This window comes from Theropithecus gelada, chromosome 4, assembly GCF_003255815.1.
Source record: "Theropithecus gelada isolate Dixy chromosome 4, Tgel_1.0, whole genome shotgun sequence".
In the NCBI taxonomy this organism is placed as follows: domain Eukaryota; kingdom Metazoa; phylum Chordata; class Mammalia; order Primates; family Cercopithecidae; genus Theropithecus; species Theropithecus gelada.
The window spans coordinates 13,417,984-13,426,168 of record NC_037671.1 but is presented as its reverse complement, the minus strand read 5'-3'; the positions used below and the strand labels follow the sequence as shown (position 1 = coordinate 13,426,168).

The 8,185-nt window shown below is 44.2% G+C and overlaps 1 pseudogene; it reads left to right on the top strand.

Moving 5' to 3' along the window:
• The first annotated feature begins 5,825 nt into the window (after positions 1–5,825).
• On the top strand, positions 5,826–6,460 carry LOC112623482 (annotated as a pseudogene).
• The last annotated feature ends 1,725 nt before the right edge of the window (positions 6,461–8,185 follow it).

The following is an 8,185-nucleotide window of genomic DNA, read 5'->3' as shown; positions in this document are numbered from 1 at the left end:
TTGGGTTGTGGGATGTGGAAGAAGAGTTTGCTTGCAGAGATACTAGTTTGAAAAGAAAAAAGTTTGCTGGACTACTGAGCAGTGCTGATTCGACTCCACAAATATTCTGCCTCCGAGGCTGGAGGAAAGGGGACTCGGGAACTCCAGGGAGAAAAGGTGATGTTGCAAAACGATCTAAGAACAAAGGTGCAAAAAAATTTAAATGTGTACTTCTGAAAGACAAGTAATAAGTAGAAGAACACCACTACATTAAAAACATGTAAACATTTATAACAGAAGTATTGCCTGCAACATTTGTGTAGTAAATCTGTTTTCCTTGGGTTTGTCTGTAGCTTGAGCTCTGCAAGGATGATTTCCACCAGGTGGAGCCGTGGAGCAGGTGACCTCAGTGCCTGCGGCTCCCTTCCACTCTTAAACCGCCCCTCCCTCACCCCACGTGCAGATCCCTCAGCCCCCTCAAGCAGCTCTGGCTCCCTCCTCCCCTCATTCAAACCTCTGCTCAGATTTGTCTCTGTGGACAGCACCTCTTCTGACCTTTTCCTTCGACCACCTGATACCTGGTTTTCAATCCTGGTTGATTAATAAACCATTGCAAGTGCAAAAATGGCGGCTACTATTTTTTTAATCAACTACGCCAGAACTACTATGTTCCATTGTCACAAGTCTATTTTTAAATTTAATTTAATTTTATTTTATTTTTGAGACAGAGTCTCACTTTTTCTCCCAGGTTGAAGTGCAGTGGTGTGATAGCTCACTGCAACCTCCACCTCCCAGGTTCAAGCAAGTCTCCTGCCTCAGCCTCCCGAGTAGCTGGGATTACAGGCACGTGCCACTACAACTGGTTAATTTTGTATTTTTAGTAGAGACAGGGTTTTGCCATGTTGGCCAGGCCAGTCTCGAATTCCTGACCTCGGGTGATCCTCCCACCTTGGCCTCCCAAGGTGTTGGGATTACAGGTGTGAGCCACTGCGCCTGGCCATTTACTCTTTTCAGAGAAGTGGAGTGCATGTTACCAGCTGACAGTGACAGCTGACAGGAGGATGGGTGTTTAGAGGCTTGAGGAGGAATAAGTGATGAAATAATTATTAGGAAACAGGGAGAATGAACAGGGCCCACATAAGTGAGTGACCACAAATTTAAAATATTCTGCAGGGTTGGATGCTTTTCTATAGGGACAAGCGTGGAACAGGCAGAGTTGGATTTCCTCAGGGTTGTGGTGGAGCTGCCTGAAATGACGGAGAAGAGAGGGCAAGAGAGCTCAGGGTTCAAGCAAGAAGTCATGATAATAATTGACCACAGAATTTAGCTGAATAAGAAGGGAAGAAAGGATATGGTAGTGTTGAAAGAAGTAAAAGAGTGATAGGATCATAGGTGAAGTCCCAATGGGGTCAAAGGATTGTTGGAGTTGGAGAAATGAGAGGAGAATGCCAAGATGGTGGTGAGGAGGAGAGTGAGTTGTGGCAATTGACATTATGTCAGGGTTGTTGTTATTTGGTTGCAGCAACGTCAAGGATGTGGCCACAGAAGTCAGCCGCTGAGGTAGGGTGGACAAAGGGGTCATTGGAGGAGAGGTCGTCTAAGTGGACATTGAAATCACCAGGAACTGGGGCAGAAGTGTATTGCCTAGAGTGGCAGTGTATCTCTACAAGGCATGGGGGTGTGACCCCAGCAGATGACGCTTACAAAGTGGAATCATGTGTGGAAGAGTCTGATAATGGCGTGAGATTTGTAGCTGGATGTATCTGTGAAGATGAAAGGGAAGATGGTTTGAAGCAGTGATGAGGAATGAGGAAGAGGCTTACTCCACCCCTAGTTTCAGTGGCACAAAGGTTATAGGAGAGAAAACACCATCTGAAATGCTCAGGGAAGGCCGAGTCCCAGGGAGCCAGGTTTCAGTGAGAAGACAACCAGGGGAGATTCCAGATAAGTTTATCGAAGGCTCTCACATTCTCCACCAAATGACAGCCTGTAGGGGATTGTTCAGACAAAGCTTTTCAGTTGATTCAGCAAACATAGTCATCTAACCAGTAATAAGAGGTGTCTTTTTTTGTTTTTGGCTTAAGCAACAGAAGTTTATTTTCTCAGAGTTCTGGAGGCTGGTAAAGAGTAAAGTGCCACAAGCTCCCACCAGCATGCCTGCCTCTGTGCCCATATAGACTCCGTTCTCCCTTTCCAGTATGGATGAATTGACCCTCTTCCCAAAGTCCGTGATCCCATTCAACCTTCTCCTACTCACGGACATCACTCCAGCAATTCTGTCCCTCTCCTGTGTCACAAAATTTCCCCTCTTTACCATATTATACTAATCCTCATAAAGCATACTCTTATTTCTCCCATCCCAGAAACAATTCCTTCCTGACTCCACTTACCCCTCCATCTGCTACCTCATTTGTCACCTTCCTTTTACAGCAACATTCTTTCAAAGTGTTGTGTCTAGGTACTGCTTTCAGTTTATGTTTTCCCATTCATGAACGCATTCCAAAGAGGTTCTTTCTCTCAACACTACTGATGAGTTTTTGTTCGTTTGTTTGTTTGTTTGTTTTGGTTTGGTTTTAGATGGAGTCTCACACTATTGCACGGGCTGGAGTACAGTGGCACGATCTCGGCTCACTGCAATCTCCGCCTCCCAGGTTCAAGTGATTCGCCTGCCTCAGCCTCCCGAGTAGCTGGGATTACAGGCGCCGGCCACCACGCCCAGCTAATTTTTTTGTATTTTTAGTACAGACTGGATTTCATTATGTTGGCCATGCTGGTCTCGAACGCCTGACCTCGTGATCCACCCGCCTCGGCCTCCCAAAGTGCTGGGAGGTGTGAGCCACCGAGCCCAGTGAGCTGTTTTTTTGACAGAGTCTCATTCTGTCACCCAGGCTGTAGTGTCACCTCCTGGGCTCAAGCGATTCTCCTATCTCAGCTTCCCACATAGCTGGGACTACAAGCATACATCACCATGCTCAGCTAATTTTGTTTATTTTTTTGTGGAGACAGGATCTCACTCTTTGGCCCAGGCTGGTCTCAAACTTCTGGGCTCAAGTGATTTTCCCACCTTGTCCCCCAGGTGCTGGGATTACAAGCATGAGCTGCCGTGCGGGCAGAATTTTTTTTTTTTTTTTTTTTTAATCAAGGTCACCAATGACCTCCACATTGCTCATTTTAATTGTTATTCCTAGCAACTCTCAGTGCATTTGAAACAGTTGAGCTCCTTCTCTCTCTCTCTCTCTCTTCCTTAGAAAACTTACCTTACTTGGTTTCCAGACATCGTATCTACCTGATATTTATCCTACCTTTCTGGATGCTCCCTCTTAGTCTCTCTTGCTGGGTCCTCCTTATCGCTCATGAACAGAATTAGTGCCTTATAAAAGTGGCTCAAGGGACCTCCCTTGGCTCTTCTACCATGTAAGGACACATAGAAGGCACCATCTGTGAAACAGACAGAGGCCTCAGCAGGTACGGAATCTGCCGGTGCCTCGATCTTGAACTCCCAGCCTCCAGAACTGTGAGCAATGGGTTTCTGCTGTATAAATCACGCAGGCTGAGTGGGTGATTTTGTTGTGGCCGCCCAAATGGACTAAGTCCCAAGGGCTCAGATTTCAGAGCTTGCTTTCTTCTACTCATGCTTACTTCATAGGTCATTTCATCCACTCCCGTTCTTATGACTTTAAATTCCAAAAATAAGCTGACATTTTTTGAACACGCTATTAATAGAAAGGGACTAAACGAGGATATGGATACCAGGAGACTAGAAATAATGGGGGACTGCCAGGGCCAGTTTATTTATTTATTTATTTATTTATTTATTTATTTTTATTTTTTCAGACATGGTCTTGCTCTGTTGCCCAGGCTAGAGTGCAGTGATGTGATCATGGCTCACTGCAGCCTCCAACTCCTGGACTCAAATGATCCTCCCACCTCAGCCTCCCGAGTAGCTGGAACTACAGGCATGTACTGCCACCTTGCTGGACTAATCTTTCTTTCTCTCTTTTTCCTTCCTTCCTTCCTTCCTTCCTTCCTTCCTTCCTTCCTTCCTTCCTTCCTTCCTTCCTTCCTTCCTCTTTCTCTCTCTCTCCTTCCTTCCTTCCTCCTTCCCTCCCTCCCTCTCCCTCCCTTCCTTCTTCTCTTTCTCTCTTTCTTTTCCTTCCTTTCCCTTCCCTTTTCTTTCTCTTTCTTTCTTTCCCTCCCTTCCTTCCTTCCTTCCTTCCTTCCTTCCTTCCTTCCTTCCTTCCTTCCTTCCTTCCTTCCTTCCTTCCTTCCTTTCCTTTCTTTCTGATGATGCCTTAATATATTGCCTAGGCTGGCCTTGAACTCCTGGTCTCAACTGATCCTCCCACCTTGGCCTCCAAAAGCACTGGGATTACAGGTATCAGGCAGCATGCCTGACCTGCAGGGGCCATCTTGACATCTGCCCTGTATGGTATTGTAAATATTTTCAGCTTGTGTCCTGGTAGATATAATGAGAGTTAATAAAAGAGTGGTGAATAAGTAGAATCACTCTGTAGATTTTTTAAGTGCTTGATTCTAATGCTTCTATTTATAATGTAATCTCAATGACGGCAAGCACCGTATCCTGTCCACTGAATCCCCTGTGACTGTAGCAGGCCATTGTAGCTGCCCAGTCCAAATTCATTGAATGAATCAATGCTTATGATGAAAAAATGCTCACAAAGTTTACATCGATCATTAGTGCTTTGTTTTCCATCCCGATAGAGGAGAACAGAATCACAGATAATAGACAACTACGGCCCAGAGGCAGTGGCGCTTTGGAAGGCTGAGGTGGGCAGATCACCTGAGGTATGAAGTTCAAGACCAGCCTGACCAACATGGCGAAACCCTGTCTCTACTAAAAAAAAAAAAAAAAAAAAAAAAATTAGCTGGGCGTGGTGGTACACACCTGTAATCCCAGCTACTCAGGAGGCTGAGGCAGGAGAATCATTTGAACCCAGGAGGTGGAGGTCGCAGTGAGCCAAGACTGCGCCATTGCACTCCAGCCTGGGCAACAAGAATGAAACTCCATCTCAAAAAGAATAAAAAACAGACAACTACAAATAATCTATTTATATTAGCGGCTTCAATTTTGAGGAGTATTACGTTAAGAATGGCTTAGCACAGGACCCTTAGTGAGTCTCCCACACTGTGTCAGTTTACTGATTATTAGTAAAAATAGAGCAATCCAAAGACAGTGCAGCAATTATAAGTTCATTGAAAAACTCCCCTCACTCATCACTGGTGAAGAGCACCACCAGATTCACCAGAGAAGCATCAACATTTTTTTCTTTTTCATGTGGAAAGAAAGTATAACCTACAGAAAAGCTGGAGGAATAGTCCAACAAACACTCACATACCCTTCGCTTAATTGTACTCAGTGTTGGTTGCAAACACCAGGATACTTCATCCCTAAATACTTCACATGTATCTTGTGAGATTAAAAATTTCTTTCTGACATAAAAAATTATCACATCTAGGGCTGGGTGCGGTGGCTCACATCTGTAATCCCAGCACTTTGGGAGGCCGAGACGGGTGGATCATGAGGTCAGGAGTTCAAGACCAGCCTGGCCAAGATGGTGAAACCCCATCTCTATTAAAAATACAGAAAATTAGCCTGGTGTGGTGGCACATGCCCATATTCCCAGCTACTCCGGAGGCTGAGGCAGAGAATTGCTTAAACCTGGAGGGGCAGAGGTTGTAGTGAGCCGAGATTGTGACACTGCATTCCAGCCTGGGTGACAGAGCGAGACTCTGTCTCAAAAAAAAAAAAATATCACATCTAAGAAAATTAATGTTAGGGGGCGGGTCTTCAGTTTGCACAGCTAGAGGCCATGCAGCAGCAAAGGATGCGCAGAACCTTGGAAAAGGTGCTGTGCCTGAGGAACAGTGCCATTTTTAAGCAAGCCTTTCTCTCTTAAGGTTTAGAACTTCAGCACAGAAGCCCATCTATTCTGTAGGTGGCATGCTACTAAGTACCAGTAGGCCCTACGAGACAAAGCCCACTCGCGCCATTGGAAAGTACAAGCACCTAATTAAAGCAGAAGAGCCCAAGAAGAAGGGAAAAGTGGAAGCGAGACTCATTAATTTGGGGACAGATGACGAATATGGGATTTTAACCATTCATCTGACTGCATATGACATGACCTTGGCAGAGAGTTATGTCCAGTATGTTCACAACCTCTGCAACTCTCTCTCCATTAAAGTCGAGGAAAGTTATGTGATGCCAACCAAAACCATTGAAGTGTTGTGGTTGCAGGACCAAGTCAGCAAAATGTTCCTGGACTCAGTGCTTACCACCCATGAGTGAGTGGTTCAGATCAGTGGTTTGCGTGCTACATTTTCAGAGATTTTCTGGGAAATAATCCAAAGCAATCTTCCTGAAGGAGTCAGATTGTCAGTGAAGGAGCACACTGAAGAAGACTTCAAGGGGAGATTCAAAGCTCGACCAGAACTGGAAGAGCTGTTGACCAAGTTGAACTAGCTACTGTAGACCCTTTCATGCTGGCACTGGTCATATTGAGTGCCAAGGAGAAGAGCTTACTGGATGGTCAGAATTCATCAGGTCACCTGACCCTTAGATTTCATAAGTACCCATTCTCATACCCAGTAATGCCTTCACTCCTTTGTAGCATGGCTGTATTTGCCATTTGTTACCACTTACCTAATCCTTGCTATCCTCCATCTCATAAAAATCTGCTGCTGATGTGTATTTTTTTTTAAAAAAGGGAAATTAATGTTAATTCAATATCCTATGATAAAATAGTCCCTATTTATATTTTCCTAATTGTTTCCTAAATGCTCTTAATAGCTGTTTTTCTTTCTTTCTTTTTTTTTTTTTTAACCCAGGATCCAATTAAGGCTCAAGTGCTACTTTGGTCTATGTGTCTTTAGTGTCCTTTAATTTAGAACAATCTCCTCAGATTTTCTTTCATGATACTGAAATATTATGAAGCATCCAAAACAGTCATTTTATAAAATGCCCCTCATTCTGGATTTGTCTGATGGTTTCCACATGATTTAACCTTTATTTATGTGCTTATTTTTTAGCTTTGTTAAGAGAATTGAATAGGTGATGTTGAGTATCTTATTGAATCACACCAGAAGTGAACAATGTCACCTTTTTTTTCATATTGGTGACACTAAGCTTGATCACTTGGTTAAAGTAAATACTCAAGTTCTTTTTATATTCATGAAATATATTTGCCTCCCATCTCTTCCTTCTGTTTTCAGGAACTCTACAGTCACCAAGCACTCATATCTGACAAATCAGCATTTATCTTTTTACCTTCCTGGCATCTGGCCCATCCAGTCCTCACTCCTCCAACCCCCTCTTCTGCACTAGGCTCAGGTTATAAGCTCCAGACCCAGACAAAAGTGATTGCATCTTGTAAAGGACCCCAGCACCCCTGAGGCTTTGCCTGAGTGTTGTAATTGGCATGACTGTGCTGGAGAGCAGGCCTTGTCTTGGCCTTGGGGACCTGAGTGCAGATTCTCTTTTTAAGATATCTGTGTTAGGCTCTCCAAAAGATATCCACATCCTAACCCTGGGACCTGTGAGTGTTACCTTATATGGCAAAAAAAAAAAAAAAAAGACTTTACAGATGTAAAGTGAAGGATCTTGGGATGAGGCAATTATCCTGGATTCTCTAGGGGTGTCCTAAATGCAATCACAGGTGTCTTTATAAGAAAGAAGCAGAGGGAGACTTTACACAGACAGAAGAGGAGGAAACCATGTGACCTTGGAGGCAGACATTGGAGCCATGTGGCTCCAAGCCACAGAATTTTGACAGTCAGAAGAGGCAAGGAGTGGATTCTTTCCTGGAGCCTCTGGAGGGACTGTGGCCTTGCTGACTCCTTGATTTCAGACTTCTTATCTCCTGCACCGTGAGAAAGCACATCTCTGTTGTTTTAAGCCACCAAGTGTACAGTAATGCGCTACAGCAGCAACAGGAAACAGATACAGTAAGTGAAGAATTTGAAATGAAAATTGAGACTTGGGATTGAACTTTGATTTTGTTATTTGCTAGTAGTGTAATTTGGGGCATATTACTTGATTTCTCTCTCAGGCTGTTTTTTTTTTTGTTTTTTGTTTTTGTTTTTCTGAGATGGATTCTCACTCTGTCACCCAGGCTGGAATGCAGTGGTATGATCTCAGCTCAGTGCAACCTCTGCCTCCTGGGTTCAAGCAATTCTCCTGCCTCAGCCT